The sequence below is a fragment of the Mauremys reevesii genome, linkage group 16 (assembly GCF_016161935.1).
Source record: "Mauremys reevesii isolate NIE-2019 linkage group 16, ASM1616193v1, whole genome shotgun sequence".
Classification (NCBI taxonomy): Eukaryota; Metazoa; Chordata; order Testudines; family Geoemydidae; genus Mauremys; species Mauremys reevesii.
Genome location: NC_052638.1, coordinates 24522425 through 24542488, shown reverse-complemented (window position 1 = coordinate 24542488; position 20064 = coordinate 24522425). Strand labels below are relative to the sequence as shown.

The 20064-nt window shown below is 43.8% G+C and overlaps 1 protein-coding gene across 6 annotated transcripts in view; it reads left to right on the top strand.

The window, feature by feature from the left end:
* Positions 1–20064, top strand: part of LOC120384471 (neural-cadherin-like) — a 137619-nt gene that overhangs the window by 18898 nt on the left and 98657 nt on the right. For 3 of the 6 annotated variants that reach the window (XM_039503236.1, XM_039503239.1, XM_039503238.1), the window contains exon 4: positions 4485–4591. The exons of 1 other annotated variant lie outside the window; for it this stretch is intronic. The gene's annotated coding sequence lies outside the window, so the exon portion shown is untranslated. Of the gene's footprint in view, positions 1–4151; positions 4216–4484; positions 4592–10144; positions 10726–20064 lie in introns of those variants that run through there. 2 more of the 6 variants (XM_039503240.1, XM_039503235.1) reach the window with 2 other exon arrangements.

Below are 20064 nucleotides of genomic sequence, written 5' to 3'. Positions count from 1 at the left end.
TATATTACTGTTAAGCAAGAGGGTTTGGGGATTTCCCCCAGTGCTCCTCACTCCCATTCTCCATCTATTGTATTGTAGTTTAAATAAATTACCAAAATAATTGAAACCATTATTTTGACAGAGAAAATATGCAGAATGTTGCAGAATTTTATAATATTGTGTGCAGAATTTTTAATTTTTTTGCTGCCAAATTTTTTATTTTTTGGTGCAGAATTCCCCCAGGAGTAGTCCCAACTGCCCACCACATGGGCTGCTGAGGAGCTGGGCAGGTGAGCTGGCAGGGAACTAGGTGTACCTATTTTACTGTAATTTTTCTGACCAGTTTCAGTGAGATGGAGAGAATTTACGATCCTGAATCATGCTTGAGTTCCAGAGAAACTTCACAGGCAAAACAACAGTATCAGAACTTTTGGAATATAATGCTCATAAATAAGGAAAGTACTAAGGAGGCATTCCATCTTACCTGACTTCTGCATGTGTATGAACAACTGAATAGCACCACATTAATGAGGTTTTCTGACAGACTTATGATTCATTATATTTTGTGTACTGAATACAGGCAGCTTAACTCTCATATAAAAAAATTGTTAAGGCAGTTACAGGAATGGAACATATTTTCCAATAAATCAGATTTTAGAGGGTAGTAGGAAGTTGTCTGTTGAAGTCATTATTTTGAGAGAAGTTAAATTAAATCCTGTTCCCCATCAGTTACAAATAAGCCAAAATTCTTATTGATATAAAACACTTGACAGTAAGAAGCATTTTTAGTTTAAAAACCTTTCATTGAAAAATCTTCAAACTATCCAGTGAGAATAATGAATGGAAAGGTGATGCGGTATTACAATGAGTCCAGTAAATAACAATGTACTAGCCCTATAGAGGAAATAGAACACACAATGAAAGTATTATTCAAAGAGCATTCATTACTGATCTCAAACCATTTTTACACCTGTTTAACCGTATTGTCCCAGTGTAAGAACACAGATGTAAGAACAAGATCAATGAGAAGTATATTCATTTATCCAGATTAATTTGTTTCTAATATTCATTCTTATTGCTACCTTCTCAGACTTGCATACAAAGCTTATAGAATTATGCCATGTACCCATGCTTAAAAGCAGAAGGATCCTTCCAGCTACCCATAATGAACTTGAGCAAAATTGTTATGAAGTGGTCTTAAAGCTTTTTTAATTCTATCAGTTCTTTAGGTTGAGAGAAAGTGTTCAAGTCTTAGCAAAGGCTTGGCAAAAAGTGTTTTTTAAAACTATTTTCACCACTAGATTCCAAGAAAAAAAATGTGAAATGTACCAAGAAATCTGCATAAAGAGATGGCAAGGATTAGACAACAGCAGCTGTACTTCTGAATAACTAAAGTTCTGTTTGCAAAATTATACAGGCAAAGATTATCACTTGTACTTGCATTTGAGCAAATGGAGGTACAAATATTATAAAAAAACAACAATGTATTATCTAAAATAACACAGGAAGTATATTTTGACACTTTGGACTACATCATGCCCTTCATGGTGCCAATTTGATTGTGTGGTATGGGGTGAGAAAGAGGGTATATCACTGTATGCAGAAGGGCAGAACCTCTCCCTACAGTTTAACATAGTGGCCACAAATACAGTGCACTGGATTGAGCCCTCAAGAATTCCATGTACATAAATTAAGGACCAAATTTTCAAAAGTGACCTTTGATTTTTGGTGTCCATATTAAGACACCCGAGGCACAGTTTTCAGAGATACATGGCTTACACAGATGCTCTGCAAATCTGATAATTATGTCCTACGTGTCTATAGTTTGGCACCACATTTAAAGTCACTTTGGATTGACTGTAGGGATGGTTGTTCAATGTGTTTCTCTTCTAGAGGATATGCTTTGATGTTATATGTGACACTTTGGGAAATCTGTCTATGTACAATTTATGAATTCTGTTTGAGATTATAAATTCTCGGTATGTTTATGCCCTGTGTTGTATTCTTGCATCATTATTCCTGTGCTAAGGAGAAGGGGAATGTTCCTGGGTGTCTGCCTCTGAAGTAGATAGCTATTAAGGATAATCAACAACTGAATACATGTTGCCCTAGCAGAAGTGATGTGGTCTAGAAAACATGCACCAGGCAAGAAGGGGTTAAAGAACGGCTTTAGGCTCAGGCAGCCTGGCCATGCCATGTCTTTGAGGCATGTCAGTCTTGGAGGAGGTGTCTTGAAAGGGAGAAACCCCGTTCAGAAAGGCCTAGCCCTATGAGGTGGATAGACCTCTCTGCACTAGCTACCTGGTGGGAGACACCAGTAAGAGAGGGCTGACTTGTCTAAATCTGGGGACTAATTAGGAAAAAGGGAAAAACTGAATGAGGCCATACAGCCTGAATGATCCAGGCTGTAAATCCAGCTCCATGGAGAAGAGGTGTCTTGAGGGGAGAGACTGAGGGCTGGTGTACACTAAGGGGAAAAATCGATATAAGATACGCAACTTCAGCTACGTGAATAACGTAGCTGAAGTCGAAGTATCTTATATCGATAACTTACCCGTCCTCACGGCGCGGGATCGATGTCCGGGGCTCTCCATGTCGACGCCGCCACTGCCGTTCGGGGCGGTGGAGTTACGGAATCGATAGAAGCGCGTTCGGGGATCGATATATCGCGTCTAGATGAGACGCGATATATCGATCCCTGAAAAATCGATCGCTACCCGCCGATACGGCGGGTAGTGTAGACATAGCCTGAGGTACTGCCTGAACTGCAACTTCAGCTCCAGGAGGAGTATTGGGGCGGTCCAGAAGGATAGTTTGAAATACACCCTAGCTACTGAGGGAGAGAGGCTGAGACCAGCTTTGCAGAAGTTCCTTACTGCAGTTTATTAATCTGCAGCAGGGTTCAAAGAGCTGGGGAATATGCCTTTTACCTTTTAGAGAGAGTATCAGAGGGGTAGCCATGGATCTGGATCTGGATCTTTTAGAGAGAGAATTTTTAATGATAAACCAGTTCTCCCTTCAAGCCGTTGTTTCCCACTTATAGAGTACTGGGCCTATCTGAAATCCATTTTAATTTTCTGATTGCATTTTCTACTTTTTTGATGGGTTTTTTGTTTCTGATTTATAATAATAAATATATAATTAGGTTCTGAATAAATTCAGCCTGGCTACTGAATCTTGGCAGCTCCAGCATATTTTACATATTTGAGTTATGTAAGGATTGGGTCAAAAGGACTAGAACTTTCAAATGTCCTCTGAGTTCAGAAATCTTTTGGTAACTTTGATCATAAACATGATTTTAGTGAATAGAGATTTATGGCATTTCATAAATATGTAGACTTTTTAAAGATTACTACAACTCTCAAATGTTATTCTTAAAGGATGAGAAATGTTTGGAGAAAATAACAATAGAATGCTTCTGTGAATTGTCTCTGTGGTGAGAACTCAAACATTACAATGCAATATTTATCTCAATTTGCTTTATCCTTCGGGATGTTCTTTATTTTTTCATGATTTGGAGAAGTGAGGAATTTAATAAATGGATCTTTGACATGTTTTGCATTTTTAAATGAACTTTTGGCTGTACAGTTTATTGGCTGATTCCTACTCCTATTGCCATTGACCTCAAAAGGAGAAGGACAGGCATCTATGGAGCAATTTATAAAATAATTCTGACTATTATGATTGTAATTAAATATCTTCAAGTTGTCAGACTTCATATTTTTCCTTCATATTTTTTATTTTTAAATAAAATCTCTGCCAAATAGCACATTTCTTTAATTAAAACCAATCTGCAGTGTTTTATAAATAAAAGAACTTTAAAATGGAAAATGAGATTTAAGGGATTAACCTATCTCACACAAAAACAGGCAAAAAAATTGTAGAACCAGTGAGGTAAGCCAAATCTCATGGATTTGGATGGGGGAGACAATAAAGGGGAAGAGCCATGTGATAGGGCACTATTAGTAGCACCTTAGTCACTGATGTTGCTACAGCATGAAGTAGGTTGCAGGCTCAGCTATGAGCAATTAAACACTTTCTGTTGGGGAATTATGAGCACCTGGATGGTAATCAGTAGGTAAATATAGTAATTTGAGACTATAAGTAGAAGGAATAGGAAGCAAGGGGTCGCTCAGAAGGTGAGACTGGGTTGGGGACTGAAAGCTGTGTGGAAGCCTGTTATGCTTTGTAAGGAAAAAAATAAATAAATACACATGGTGGAAAGGTAATAATCAGGTGTGTGTTTATGAGTGTGAGGCTACATGAAATGGCCAGGTAGTGAAGTACACTGAGTAGAGACAGGTGCCGTGTGACAACCTAGCTCTACAGTATTCTCCTATTTTCCCTTCAAACTGCCAAAAAACTCTTCCATGAGGCTCTAGAGCCATTGGTGGGGAGGGTCAAGAAGGAGGATCTGGTCACTGAGGATTTATACCCATCCAAATTTGTGGGGTAAATGAAAATTACTATAGATGAGTCTACATTAATTTGTTCCCTCTTCACAGATGGATAACCTTTGAATGATTCTCCAGGAACAGCTGCATTGGAAGAGGTGCCACTATGAATAGATCTTGGGGTGCATGATCTGGCTCTCTGAGAATAACATCTCATGGTATTGTTAATTCATCTTTTAATCCAAGATATAACTTGGAAGTGTGGAGGCATGCGCAAATGTTTTCTAAAAAGAGTATTGAGATTTTTGTTAATTTCTGCAAAGATTTAAATTTGATTTAAGGAATGGATGAAAGTTTGAGCTATTCATTATTTTATTGTAAATAAGTAGCTAATCCCTTCATTACAATCCAGAAGCATGAACAGATTGCATTAGCTTCTGAACCCATCACAATTTCAATATATTTTTTTAAAAAAGATTTTGCTCCCTCCTTGTGGTCTTCTGAAGGAAAGATCTTATGCAGGAACTAGGTAAGAGATTTTTGGTGTCTGCCATCTACAGCCAATTCCAGCAGTCATAACAATGATTGATTTGTGATCCCTAGTATTGCTGTGGTTATGCCCCTCTCTCCTTCACCACCATCTGGAGGCTTTCTCTATTGACAAATGAATGGAGTAGAAAAACCTTAACTAGAGAATGTGAAATCTTTATCAGGCACTGCTGCTATGAACTCCATTCACATGAACTGAGTATAGAAGACCTCTAGATGGCGCTGTGAGGGGGTCTTAAGCATGGCAATACTAGATTATGACAAATAATGCACTATTATTGATGATGGAACCTGGAAGTGTCACTGCGAGTGAGTTTATTCTTTTGGGGGGGCTAAGCTCACTGATCAGAAGAGGCAGAATCTGGCAGGGATGTGTGTCATGACCTGGAGTACTCCTGTGTCTACAGCAGTGCAGCTTTGTTATGAGGTAGTTATTGAGTGCCTTAGCAGCCTCCTGTAGTCACATGATTTATAGCCCCCTAAAACTATAAGTTAGTTTAATGCATATTTGAATACTAAAAGAAACTAACATCTGATATAGAGGTGGGAAATATCACTTCATACACCACTTAGCCAAAATGAATATTTAAATTAAATATTCAGCAACTTGTTCCTCAGAGATTCAAGCTCACAAACTCACTGCTGTTCAGCTGTTAGTCTTGAACTAAAAGACTGAAAACTGGCAGTGTAAATACATGCATATTGAGAGTCAGAGTTATATTACGTGACAGTGAGACCAATCAGAACAGCTTTTTGAACTCGGTGCTTAATTTCTTTTTTGCTTAGAGATTTCTCCACTAATGTAGTCTGTCTCCAGGCTGGCAAGCATAGAGAGCTTGAAAAACAAAAGAGGAAAGAAAGCTTGTTGGTCAGGTGGGATTTTTCTAAGGTTCCTCTCTCTGAGGCTTGCTCGACACTAGAAAAATGACCTATTGCTGACAATCCATAAAGTTGAACATCGTGTAGCTGCAAGTGTAAACAAAGCGAAACTGTATTCAGCACCATTTCTGTACACTTGGTTTAGTTCAAATGTAAACCAAAAACAATGTTGAACATCAGTTCATCTGTAGTGATGTGATTTCCTAGTGTAGATCAGGCTTCTGGAACTAAGAGAGGCAGCGGATCTGGTAGAGCTCTGCTCTTTAGAGGTGGGCCAGCAGTGCCATAACAAGGGCGAGGCGAGTGAGGCACTTGCCTCGGGCGCACAAAGCAGAGGGGCACAGCCCTATCGTGATTGGCGGTGCTTTGGCGGCAGCTCTACCGCCACCGCTTCTTCGCCAGCAATTCAGTAGCAAGTCCCTGAGTCCTTGTCGGATGGAAGGACCTGCTGCCGCCACTTCATTCATTCTTCGGCTGCGGGTCCTTCTCTCCAAGAGGGACTCAGAGAGTTGCCGCCAAAGAATGAATGAAGCGGTGGTGGCAGGTCCTTCCCTCCGACAGAGACTCAGGGACCCGCCGCCGAAGAGCCTGGAGCTGGCCCTTGCCTCAGGCACAAAAATTCCTTGTTCCGGCTCTGTGTGCCAGCCACGGAGAGCCTGTCCAGCGGCAATCCATTCAACTTCTAAATTGAAGAGCACTTATCCTAAAAGACTAATCCTTATGCAATCCCATTTTACGGGCATTTCTTTTTAGGTGTGTGGGAAAGTCTGTATGATTAAAAATGTCCCTGGTGCCTCAAATATTTGGCCCAGGGATCCTGCTCATGATGCCACTTGACAAGTTGGGGATTGCCAGGGTTGGGAGAAGAGTCCCAAGTCCTAGCCCCACAGTGGGGATGGAGATGTGACCTGTAGATCTCTGTGTGGATCCTCTCTAGCCACCCCCATGTCTTCCTCTGTCCCCACTTTCTAATCCCTAGTTTTCTGAGAAGGGCAGCTGATGGAGTCCTGCTCCTCCAAACTTGCTGAAGAGTTCTCTGAACCACAGGAAGTTGATCATATCCAGTGGCTTCATTAGTATCAGAGCTATGCTTCATGTGGGACTCTGCCAGCCAGTTTTCCCTCTCCCTGCTCCTGATATGGGGTGAGACGTGGGAGAGAAGGGAGACCGCTGGGCGGTGGTAATGGCAGCCCCTGGGTCTGATTTGACTTTCCAAGGTTGCTGGAAGAGAAAGTATGCTGCAACAAATCAAAGGAAGTTTGTCACTGTCTCTAAATGGCTACTATTGTGAGACCAAGTGGTACATGGTACATGAATTAAAAAGGACATAGAGACATTTATAGAGATAATATATTAATACATAAAGCTAATTACTGTTCAATATCTATTATACACTCTGGGCTAAGTACTGCTTTCATTTATACCATTGTAAATGCAGAATAAGTCAACAAACTTCAGACCCTGAATTTACAACTGTGTAACTGGGAGCATTATCTGGCCCTCTGACTGATATACAGTATAAAGAGAAATACATTTAAAAAATTTTTTGGTTAAAGCTGGAAAAAATTGTTCTTAAATAATGTTTCGGAATGAAATGAGTAAGAGCTTTTTTTTATTATAGCATGGGATTGGGAGTCAGGAATCATGGCTTCAATTCCTGAACCTATTGGATTTTAGACTCCAATTTCCCATAATGGTACTTACTTCTGAAGTGTTTGAAGTTGTGGGTGGAAGGTGCTATGAAAGTGTAAAATATTATTACAGAATTAACTAACACTGATGGACTTAAAATTGTGAATAAAGTGAGAAACAAATGTTTCTGGATGCTTTTGTTTAATCTTGAAAAATTAGGTGAGATTTAAGGTGAACTAAGTGATTTGATTTAAACTTTGAATAAAATTTGTGTTGAACTTTTAAAACTTTTCTTTTAAATTCTGTCTGAATTTGTTGTAATAGAAATGCAGTTGCCAAAGTGACTGTCATATGACCTCTTATTTAACAAATCTGCTTTATTTGTGTACTCATTCATAGCTGCTAACTTAAATGACAATTGGGTTTTTATATTTTATTCCTCTTCATGCTGCAAAGTCACCAGAGCAAAGAGAGGATTGGATTTTATTCCCTCGTCTGCATGAGCAGAATGATTGTTCATTAAATTGAAGTCAGTCATACCTTTACAAACCTATTGGAGGCCGGGGACAGGTGGGGTGGGGTGTTGAGTGTGGGAGGGTGAGGTTGCATAGTTATGGAAGGACAATGGTATTGTATAACTGTAGCAGGAGGGCAATTTTTTACCATGAGAGTACACAGTACAGGGCAATGTATGAATCTAGCACAGTGATTCTCAAACTTTGTGTACAGGCATTGGGCAACCCCTTTCACACAACAAACCTCTGAGTGTGACCTCCCCTTATAAATTAAAAACACATTTTTTATATTTAACGCTATTTTAAATGCTAAATTTATAACCCTATTTAAAATGAAACTTCTCAATGTTTTTAAATTAAGACTAAAACACATTTTATTGAATTATTGTTAAACTGAAAATGTTTTTTTTAAATAGTTACTATTTAATACTGGGGGAGCATGAAAAAAACTTTCAGTCACTTTTCATAGCAGACTTAATGCCCTATTGCTACCCTTACTTCCGCAGTTCTGTGTTGCTGCTGGCCATGGGGATGCCTTCAGAGCTGGGCGGCTGGAGAACAGCAGCTGCTGGCCAGGCACCCAGCTCTGATCTTTGGGCTGGGAGGGGTGGCTATGGGGAGGGGGGCTAGGCAAATTTTGGGGTGGCTGTAACCCCTGCAACCTCCCCAGTGCTGCCCAACCTGTCTGACTTACATTTTAAATCTTTTTTTCATTGAGCTGCGATTTAATGCAGCTCTTCAGCTGCTGAACAGTCAAGCCCTCTATTGTTGTCTCAGTCTCACCTTTTTAGTCTCAAGACAACAAACCTGTGTCCACAATACTATACTCCCCAGACTCCAATTTATTTAAAATGGCGATAATACAAATGCATGTTTTGTTTAGGATCCTTGATTTTGCACGATCAGCTCCAGTTAGATTCATACAGAGAGCAAGATAATGGAGGCTTGGTTAAGTGGGGTTCTTCTGCTGCAACATAACGTATAGTAGACCTTCTACTATACGTTATGTTGCAGCAGAAAGGTGGGTGTAATTTTCTAAAATGCTAGATTTAAATTATGTTTTATAGCAGTTGCTTTCTGTGTGGTGCATGTCTGTGTGACCCTCACTTAATAACCTGGTGAGCCCCTGAATGTGGATGTGAGAGTGTCCAGAGCTCTGTAGGAGACAGAGACTGTGTGCGAATCAGGGGGAGAAACTCTTTCACACGGTGTTTGTGCCTCCTAGGGTCTGTATTGTTCGTATCTGTCTGTGTGTGGGTGTGAGACAGAAGAGACTTTGGACGGGGGGCGTGTGCGCGTCCCACTACCCAGCATCCTGCCCGCGGCTCAGGAAGAGGCACTAATAGCAGAAGGGATGAGCCACCGTTTAGGGTCCCTTTCCGAGAGAGCGCAGCGGCAAAACTTTTGCAAGTTTGTCGTGCCATTACAGCAGTAGTGAGCGGCGAGAGAAGACCTCCGCAGGGCGTGTGGCTGTGCCAGCCTATCCAACGGGGAGCGTGTGGAGAGACAGACGGAGCGGCAAGGGGGATGGGCCACCAGATCCCCGGGGATCTTCAGCATTAATCCCCCCTTGCTCCCCGCCCCTGGCCCCTCCCTGACCCTTCAGCTCCTCCGAAGCCGCCCAGCGAAGCACGCCTCGGCACTACACAGCCGGCAGCGAAGGGAGCGGAGCCAGCTCGGTGCCCGGCAGCAGCGGCGGCCGCTCTGGGAGCCACAAACAGGCGGGACCCCCCGCGCCCTCGGAGGCGACATGAGCTGCCTTGGCCGGCTGCGGCTCCCCTGCTGGCTGCTTGTGTATTGGGCTCTGGTCGCTGCCGCCGCCGCCCCCAGACGGAGACCCTCATTCCGCGGCCACGTCCCGGAGAACTGGCCGGCGGGCACGCGGGTGAGCGGGCTGAGCATCCCGCTGACCCGGCTGGGACCGGAGCCCTGGTGCGCCAAGGTGCAGGGGCGCCGCTGGCACCTGCAGCTGCTGGGCGAGGACCACGCGCACTTCCAGGTGTCGCTGCAGGCGCGCTCGGGCCAGGTGTGGCTGCGCACCCGCCGCCCGCTGGACCGCGAGGCGCGGCCGCTCTACGCCTTCCGCCTGGGCTTGTGCTGCAAGCGCTGCCCGCCGCGCGGCGCGCCGCCCGCCGAGCTGGCCACCCTCACCGTGCTGGTGCTGGACGCCAACGACAACGCGCCGCGCTTGGCCGGCCCCGGCCCGCCGGGCGGCGTCACCCGGCTCCGCGTGGAGGAGACGCTGGCGCTCAGGTCCCAGGTGTGGCAAGTGCGCGCCGAGGACCCGGACGCGGGCGCCAACGCCGAGCTGCGCTACTTCGCCCGGCCGGGCAGCGCGCACTTCTTCGTGGTGCCGCGCAGCGGCCGCGTGCTGCTGGTGCAGTCCCTGCTCCACGTGCGGGCGCCCATCCCGCTGCGCCTCTTCGCCCGGGACCGCGGGCAGCCGCCCCTGCTCAGCGCCCCCCTGGACATCGAGGTGCTGCCGCAGGTCAAGCTGCTGCCGCCGCCGCCGCCGCCCCAGCGCAGCCGCCGGACCCCGCTCCAGCCCGACTCCCCGCTGGCGCTCTCCTTGCCCGCGGATGCCCGGCCCGGGACTCTGCTGACCACGCTGGCCCCGGCCAGGTTCGCCTCAGCCTGGTTCGAGCTGGTATCTCCGCCCGCAGAGGAGTCCCCGCTGCGGGTGGACAGGGAGAGCGGGGAGGTGACTCTCGCCAGGACCCTGGACAGGGAAGCGTCCGCCATCTGGGAGTTCACATTCCGCGTCCAGGAGAGGCAAGGTACCGCCGCCGCTCCCCCACCCCCTCCCAGTCCCCGGGCGTTGGAGAAGTGCACGCGCTGACGTGCGCGCAGTGAACACGAGCGCACACTGAGTGTGCACACACACACCTACGTGGATATGCACAGGCCAGCACACACCTTGTACACGCACATCCATGCCTACACGGGCACTTAAATGTGTGCATAGAATCAACCAGGCACTTACAAGCATTTAGGGATGCACTAGTACATAGCAAAGTGCATACACAGACACAAGTGCATATACATAAGTGCAATGGAAATGCAAATAGGCAAGCTCACAAGTCTGTGTACATACCTTCATAAGTGCACTTATACATAGATGCAAACACCCAAGGCTATTACAAATATACAGGTGTCTGCCTTTGTCAAGGTCACACAGTTAGTAGCATAACCGTTTCTTTTGTATACAACTTGCTACTTGGTCTTGTATGAACTTTGCTAAATTAGAGGGTGGAAATTATCTGTCAAAAATTTAAACGTGTGGTGACCCTGTTTTAGCAAGGAAAATTAGAGATTTTCTTGCATTTAGCTTTTAAGAAATAGCTAATTCCAAAATGATGATGGAACAGTTATGTAGCAGAAGGAGTTTTTACTGTGTCATTTAGAACATAGTCTAAGTCAGTGGTCCCCAACGCGATGCCCGCGGGGGCATCTTAATGCACCCGCATCCTGGCCCCCGGGAGAGCACCCGCCGGCATTTCGGCGGGGATGCCTCTCGATGACGCCGCTTGCCGTCGACAAGCGGCGTCATCGAGAGGCGTCCCGCCTAAATGCTGGCGAAATTCGGTGGCATTTCGGTGAGTGCTCCACCGCCGCAGTGGTCCTTCGGCTGGCGCCCGCCAGCCAAAAAGGTTGGGGACCACTGGTCTAAGTTGTAGTAATCAGTAATGTAAAAATTATATAGATACCTGGAAGAATGACAGTTTTAATGTATAGGCTTTACAGTTCTATAATTTTCAGTATAATGTAAAAAAAGATGTAAGGATACCATGATGGCTGAATATTTAAAAGCAATTAGAAATGTTCAGAAACATCAGTGATATCAATATGCAGCATGTTAAATTTATAGGCGATCACACAAAATTATATTATGGAATTAAATGAGGTAAATTGTGTGTATTTATATATATTTTAAGTAAAGTATATTTAGTGTAAAAATAACTCTATATATGTAAGTAAAATATTTCCTGTGGCCCTGATCCTGCATGTGCTTCACTTTAAACATGTGAGTAGTCCTGTTGAGGTAAATGAGACTTGGCATCAAGTTAAGCATATGCCTGTTTGCAAGGTTGGTAACATGGTTTATATATTGTATGGCTCAATTTTTATGTGAGGATTCTGATGATTCATAGATCCTTATGCAGTTTATACTATCACCAGAAACCCTCAAAATAAATAATCTTATTCAAGTAAACAATATGTGTAATATTTTAAACTATTTTATTCACCTTTTGACTGATTTCATCTGATTTTTTTTACATTCCTATTTCAAATGTGAATTAATAAGCAACACAATTCTTTCTTTACTTGGTTTCTCATTTGGAGCTGTGAAAGTGTAACTAAGCAGATTTATAATTGAGAATATAGTGCTTACTCCTGGACATCTAGTAAGTAGACTTTTACATTTTTAATCTTTTTCATACTGTGTTTTAGGTTTTATTTTTATTTTAATCTTAGTTTGATATGGAAACTGGACATTTGGGAAATAACTTTCACCTGAAATAAGTTTGTTTGATTTCTGCAGAAAGCTCTAGGTTGGCTTTTTTTCTTTAATTCTAAGTAAATTTAATGCTTGTGAAAATTACCAGATGTTCCGCAGTGGATAGGCACTTCCTCTAGCCCAGGGGTCTCAAACTCAAATGACCCCGAGGGCCGCATGAGGACTAGTGCATTGGCCCGAGGGCCGCATCACTGACACGCCCCCTTGCTGCCCCTGGCCCCACCCCCAATCCACCCCTTCCATGAGGCCCTGCCCCTGCCCTGTCTCTTCTCCACCTCCTCCCCTAAGCGCGCGGCTCCCCGCTCCTCCCCCCTCCCTCCTGGAAAGTGCTAAGCGCCACCAACAGCTGTTTGGTGGCTTGGCGGCGGGAAGCGCCTGGAGGTAGGCAGAAAAAAAAATGAAGAGTAATACAGGCCCTGGGCTGGAGTTTGGGTGGGGGAGGGGTCTGGAGTGCAGGCTCTGTGCTCGGTGCAGGCTCCAGGCTGCGGCAGGGGATGGGGGTGCAGGCTTTGGGACGGAGTTTGGGGATAGGAGGTGGTGCAGGGGTGAGGGCTGTGGGGCTGAGGGTGAGGGGTTTGAGGCATTGGAGAGGCTTGGGGCATTGGAGAGTCTCAGGACTAGGGCAGAAGGGCAGGGGAAGGGCAGCCTGCCCTGGCCCTAGTGAAGGGGGGCTCTAGGACCCTGTGGCAGCAGGTGATGCCGAAAGCTGGCATAGCAGAGGAGTGGAGTCAGCGTGAGCTCCCGGGCAGGCTCCCGGGCGGTGAGGGGGCAGCAAGTGGGGGCCGGGAGACACTGGGGGGAGGTGCGTGGGGGTGGCAGGTGGGGCCAGGGGAGAGACCCGGCCCCAAACATTGGGGAGCAGCGCGCGGGGAGCTTAGGCACAGAAAATAACTCGGGAGGGGGCGGGGTGAGGGGAGTGTGGCGGTGACAGGAAGTAACTGGGGGAGCTCCAGGGCCGCCCAGAGGATTCCGGGGGCCCGGGGTCTTCGGTGGCGGGGGCCCCATCCGTTCCGAGACCCGCCGCCAAAGTGCCCCGAAGACCTGCGGCGGGGGGGGTCCCCGCCGCGGGTCTTTGGGGCACTTAGGCAGCGGGTCCCGGAACGGAAGGGGCCCCCCGCCGCCGAAGACCGGGCTGCGCTTCGGCGGCGGCGGGTCCCTCTTTTCCCCACCCCGGCCGGTCCCGCTTCCCACCCCGGCCCCGGCGGGTCTCGCTTCCCTCCCCCACCCCCCGGCCCGGCCCCGGCGGGTCTCGCTTCCCTTCCCCCGGCCCGGCCCCGGCCCCGGCGGGTCCCGCTTCCCACCCAGGCCCCGGCCCGGCCCCGGCGGCTCCCGCTTCCCCCCCCCCCTTACCCGAGCGCGTCTCCGGCGAGGCCTGAGCTTCGTCCCGCTCAGAGCCGCGTGGTGAGGGGGCGGGGCTGTGAGCTCCACGCCGAGCGCAGCGCTCAGCCCAGAGCTCCCAGCCCCGCCCCCTCCCCACGCGGCTCGGATCGGGGCGGGGCTCAGGCGCGCGGACGGAGACTCGGCGCTCTATGCGCCGAAGCTCCGGGAGAGGGGCGGAGGCGGGAGCCTCCGCTTTTCTCTTGGGGGCCCCTGCGGAGCCTGGGGCAAATTGCCCCCTTTGCCCCCCCCCTCTGGGCGGCCCTGGGGAGACCCCTGCTCTAGCCACAGAACAGGTATAGCAAAGATTGGAGTAGTTAGAAACACTTCTGCCCCTCCCCTTATAGGAGGGCAGAGGAGTGAGAAGGTAGTTTATTCTCTAGTCCTGTTAATTCTTTGCTGAGAATGCCAGTATGGGTTCTAATTAATGTTGATAGTTTTGATTACATGGATGCTTGTCCCCTGTGAACTGGACTGAGATCACAAACTCATTTCGTGTAGGTCACTGGTCAACTATTAGAATCAGATCTCTGTCTCTTTCTTTCTCTGCTTCTGCTGAGCCTGTCATTGTATTATGTAGGTGCTGACCATAGTGTTATGACTTTTGGTCAGTATGCTGGGCTGAGTTTGAACCACTAATCTAGAGGTGAAAGACTAAATTTCAAAGTAGGAGCTTTGCCTGTGTTCTAGTCTCATAACCCAATCCTGAACAAGGCTCTATGCCATGTAGGCTCTCATTAATCAGAGACTGTGACAGAAGCTATTGGGTCAATCAGAGTGAACTTCTGGGATTGTCACCCACTCTATCATGTAGCCCAACCTCATCCCTTTGTTGTTACAGTTCTTTCTTCGTTGGCGAAGTGGTAGCTAACCTTGCCCCCGGTGACTTACCTCTGAGAGGGTTTTTACTCTTATCTGGTCTGAATAGACAGCATTCTGAAATTGCTCTTGAATAAAAGCCTATTGCATGATAGAGTGACATATTATATTCTAGGCGATTTTCATTAACCAAGTTGAACTGTCTAAACAAACAACTTGTCCAGCTTGCTTTTTTTTGGATCTATACCATACTTTCAACAGTTAGCCTGTTATGTTTTCTAGTTGCATCACTGAACTGATAATAGGTTTCAAGGAACTAGATTGTGACTGTAAAAGACTTGAGCTGACAGTAATTAATGGTGTGCAGTGCAGATAGTGTTGCTTTGGTGCTGTTGATTTCAAGTTTCTGTGCTGTTAAGCATAAGTTTAAAAGTAAAGCTTCCTTTAAACAGTAGTTTCTTTTGGTCAGACAAAGATTAATACTGAACTGACATTTTCAAGACTGATAAACTTCATTTATTATTTCATGGCATCCCAAAAATGTGCTAGATGTTCCACAGAAGACATAAAAGCTACAGTTCCTTACTTAAAGAGCTTCTACTCCAAACTTCAGAGATGACAGAAGGGAGGGAGGCAAACAGAAGGGAGAGGATAGGGCAAGGAAAGAGATCATGCAGGTAATCAATTAAAACCATAAAAACAACGAGGAGTCTGGTGGCACCTTAAAGACTAACACATTTATTTGGTCATAAGCTTTCGTGGGTAAAAAACCCACTTCTTCAGATGCATGGAGTGAAAATTACAGATACAAATATTATACACTGGGCTCCTCGTTGTTTTTGTGGATACAGACTAACACGGCTACCCCTCTGATAATTAAAACCATGCACATATGGGGATGGTTTTGTGTTTTAATGAATTTTAAATAAGGAACATGAGGATGATTATAGATAAAGAATATTGATTCCCTTTTCATAAGTTTGGCAGAAGTGAAATTTCAGGATTAAAATGTGTACAAAGAGAGAGATTTTACTGAGAATGCACATATCAGTTTGGGCTGTTTCTCCAATTATTTGTTTTGCTCTCAGCTTTCATATTGTCTTATCTAAATCATTGCACATGTCAATAAATATCCTAGCACTGAAGGCTTTTTGATACTAGAGTGCTTATAGTTTTAGAAGTTGATCAATGTTCAGGTGGTATAAAGTTGCATTAATTCCTTTAGTTTACTTTTTACTTTCTGCCTCCTAAATTGCTATCACCTGGAAGTTGCATTAGTCTCCACAGCCAAGCAACAATGTCAAAGATAAGATAACACTCTTAGATGTTTTAGAATCTAAATTCTGCCCTCTTTCTCCATGGTTTTTTTTACAATTCATTTGTAGTCTACAAATTATCTAAATTAGCCAATAATGGTAAAACACAGTAATATCAGGTTGTTCCCAAGAATATGAATAATTATATACACAGAATACATTGCAAAGGTTCTAACTAAAACCAGACAAAATCAAGGAGAGTCTGCATTGTGGCTATGCTATGGTGTTCAGGTACTGCACTAGATATGGTATGGTAAATCATACTCACTATTTATATATAAGGAGACTGAGTAGGGATGTAAGAATACTGCTGTGCGTTATACACCTGTTGATAATTTTCAAAATCCCATTGAAATTTATTTTATTTGATTTTTACATATTGTTATACATTAACATTATTTCTTATACTACTTTTTAGTGGTAAACGTTAAGTGCAGTCACTACACATAGTTCCGTGCTTTCAATTTAAATTATTTTCCACAAGCTGCTCGTTCACATTTAAAAAATGTTTTTAGTATTTTACAGCTGTTGATTTGGCTAAAAATAAGCATTCAGTATATATGAAACAACAAGAAAAAGTGAAATAAAATATGAATGTCCTCCAAATGTCACTTTTGCCACATAAATAAAAGCATAGTCTCAACCTAAAATTTCTATTTCTTCTTGATATTATCACATACTCTCATTGTCTTTAAGACTAAGTATAAAGAAGAAAAAAAGATTGTTCTTGAGAACTGCTGTGCATCATTTCCATGACAGTCACCAGATCTTCTAAAAGTCTGTTGTGCAGAAAGTATCTCAGATTGTTTTAGTTGTTGCCTTATGTTTTTTTTTCTAGGCATCATTTGGCAGGATAAACATGTGCTGCCAGGCATGCATCAAAACTTCTTAAAATGGCACCATCCACTTCTTGGACTATTTACCAGTCTAATAGTAATATGGAGTCTATTTTCATCTTTGTCCAGCTGATTACTGAATTTTATTAAATAAACTTCAGGGGGCAAATCCTAATGACCTTACTTTTATTTCTTAGTTTTCATGGGAGTTCTCTCTGAGGAAGGACTTCAGTATTTAGCTCCACAGAAGGATGTATCCTTTCCATTGCAGCCTCAGTACGTGCCGTGCCACGCCACATAGTCCTGTCTCAAATGTGCCAAACTTTTATCCAAAAAAATGCAATTTAGCTTCCTGATGTGTATCTAGTCTATAGTTTACTTTTCCTATGTACCAGTCTATTTTATCTGAGTTCTGCTGTCAACATGCGGCACCCATAATAGAAGTAATTGATGAAAAACTGGCACATAAAGGGAAGTAAACTGATGGTATGAGACACAACTGCTTCTAAATTGGATGACTTCTGATGGCAGTTTGGTAGCTCATAAACTTAGATTTCATATAGTCTGCATCTTCTTTTCCATTCAACTTTTGTTTTTCCAATGTGTCTGGAAAGGAGAAAGGAAGAACATATACTTATATATAGTTTAAAATACCTTTATCATGTATACATTTTTCTTTAGGATAATGGATCGAGGTATTATTTTCTATGTTATACTACTAGTCCAGTTTTCTAATGTGGACAACTTAATTGGGACAGCCAAGTCTTTTTGGGCATTCAGAAGTGCACTTAAATCAGGTATTTAGGAACCTAAATACCTAATTTTTGCAAACTAATAAAATATTACTTTGTAAACATTAGAAAAAACAAGTGAAAAATACAGTTGAAGAAAATAAAGATGTATTTGACTTCTAAGAAACATTTTTCTTGCAGCCCGTGTAGTAAAAGACACATATCATAAACATCTCTGTGATAAAGAACGAAAGCAATACTTTCTCTCGTAAGTTGTTATTTCACACACAAAGTATCTGGCCTGATTTTTAAAGTCCTACCTAACATTTTTGTGCCTGCAGTTTATTGTGGAAGCAGTTTTGTGGGCACAATTATTTGTGGGTGCAAATGGGGGCATGTAAATGTCCATCTACTTTATTGCACTCACCGATAAGGTAGATTGTCCCCATTTACTTCCACAAATAACTGCTTGCAAAATTACAGGCTTCCCTCTCCCTGGGATTCTATCAAAACCCATTGATTTGGATGTAGATGGGGTTGATTTGAATGAGGGGATGGAGGACAGTTTGCTTCTCATGTAATCTACTGGTATCTAGTGGAAATCTATTAATATTAATTCCTGTGCTGCTCCTTCTCTGTAAAGAGGGAGGAAGGTGCAGGCATGGCAGGCTATGGGAGTGGGCTCAAGGGAAGCCCCACTCCCTAAGTAATCTTCCTGCTGAAGAGCGCAAAAGTCAGGTAGCACACATGGCTGCACTATCTGACATTCATCTCCTTTCAGCAGCCTAAGTTTCCATTCATCTGTTTTCAGGTGAAACATCAGCCATTTGGTGACTCTCCCTAATAAAGGAGAACCATGAGCAACCTTGATTACCCCAAGGCATTCAAATATCCCACAGCACAATACTGGGAAAATCCAGACATGCCCATGTTGGTGTGGAGAGTCTCACATGTGGCATGAGTTCTGCTACATGGGCAAATGTTTGCAGAGTCTGCTCCACAAAGGCTTCCTGTGTGTGGTCATGAAAGAAAGGTTTGAGGATAGGTGGAAGTGGGGACTGCGGTTTGTCAAATATGGTAACAGGGTTGAGGGTAGGCAAGAGATGGTGATGGATCTGCCACTCCCTGGGTCAAACAGCCACTGTCCTTCATTTGCTTAGCCTCTCCCAAAGGTATACTACCTGATTCCTTCCAACTCAGTCAAACAATAAATGGCTTACTGTAGCCACCCTTTGCTACATACAGTTTGATCTTTAAATAAGTCTCCTGCTCTCAGTTGTATATAACCGCATTGTCTGGTCCAAATCTTTGTCAATTTCTTCATTTTGTGCAAGACAGAGCCCTGTTGTGCAAGAGTTCAGAGTAAGGAGGGACCAACTGGAGTAGTTCCTGGTTCTCTTAGTCCTGTGTTAATCCTTCTCCTGCCCATCTGTATGTAAAGTTTTATATGCTCCATCACTGGCTAAGTTTCTGTATAAGTAAAGGTTTGCATGACTGGACACGTAGGTGCCCACATTTTAAATTTGGTGTTTAGTTTTAGCTCCCTGGTATTTTCTACATTTTTCAGCCACATATCTTATACATAGATTATTTTTTCTTGCTTCTCATTTGTATTAACATTTGACTAGTATATTTCATGGCTTTCTAATGTCTGCATAGATTTAATACCCATATCTATATTGTGCAGTGGTAATGTCACTGTATTTGATTAACACTATTACAAATATTTATCCATGGGAGGAAGTTAGAAGATCGTAGTCTGCGAGGCACATTAATATTTTAGTGCAGTTCTAACACTTAATAGAAAAAGGCATCAGATTCCATTAATGTTTGTGTGGAATGCTTGAAAGATCCTGTCTCTGTAATCCTCTGTCATCTCAAGCTTCTATGACCTTACTTCATCCCTGGGCATTAGCTGTGTAATCTCCCCTCGTTCACTTTTTTTCTTACCAGAGGATTTACTTAGGCTGATGTTTGACAGGCTCTCCAAGTAGTTAACATCACTCTGTTACATTTTATGTGTATTTGTATTCTTTAAACCAATACATAATGTGGCAAGATCACCAGTTTTATAGTATTTGCCTATTTTAAGCACTGAAGGTTTTAATTAAAGAAGTCTAAGTATCATCTGTTTTAATTTTATCCAAGGCCTTAGTCACTTACTAGCTGTATTGATTCTGTGAGGATCATCCCTAAGAATTAAGATCAGTAGCTTCTGGTTGATGTTTTGTCTTTTAAAATGCTTATCTGTTCTAGGGACACTTTACCAGTTGTCTTAAAAGAAAATAATGCTAGGTTAAAATTGGAATTATTACTTAGCTATGAAAATGTAATTGTTTTTATGATCACTTTTATGCTATTATGTTTAAAGAAAAATGTACATTTACTGTGTGCATGTCTTTACTGTAGGAGTTATTTATAATTCTGGAATGTTACTGGTTTGTAAACAGCATGAAAAGGAATATAATACAAGAAACTTTTAAAACACCATCCTAGTGTTTATGCAGACAGGAGATTT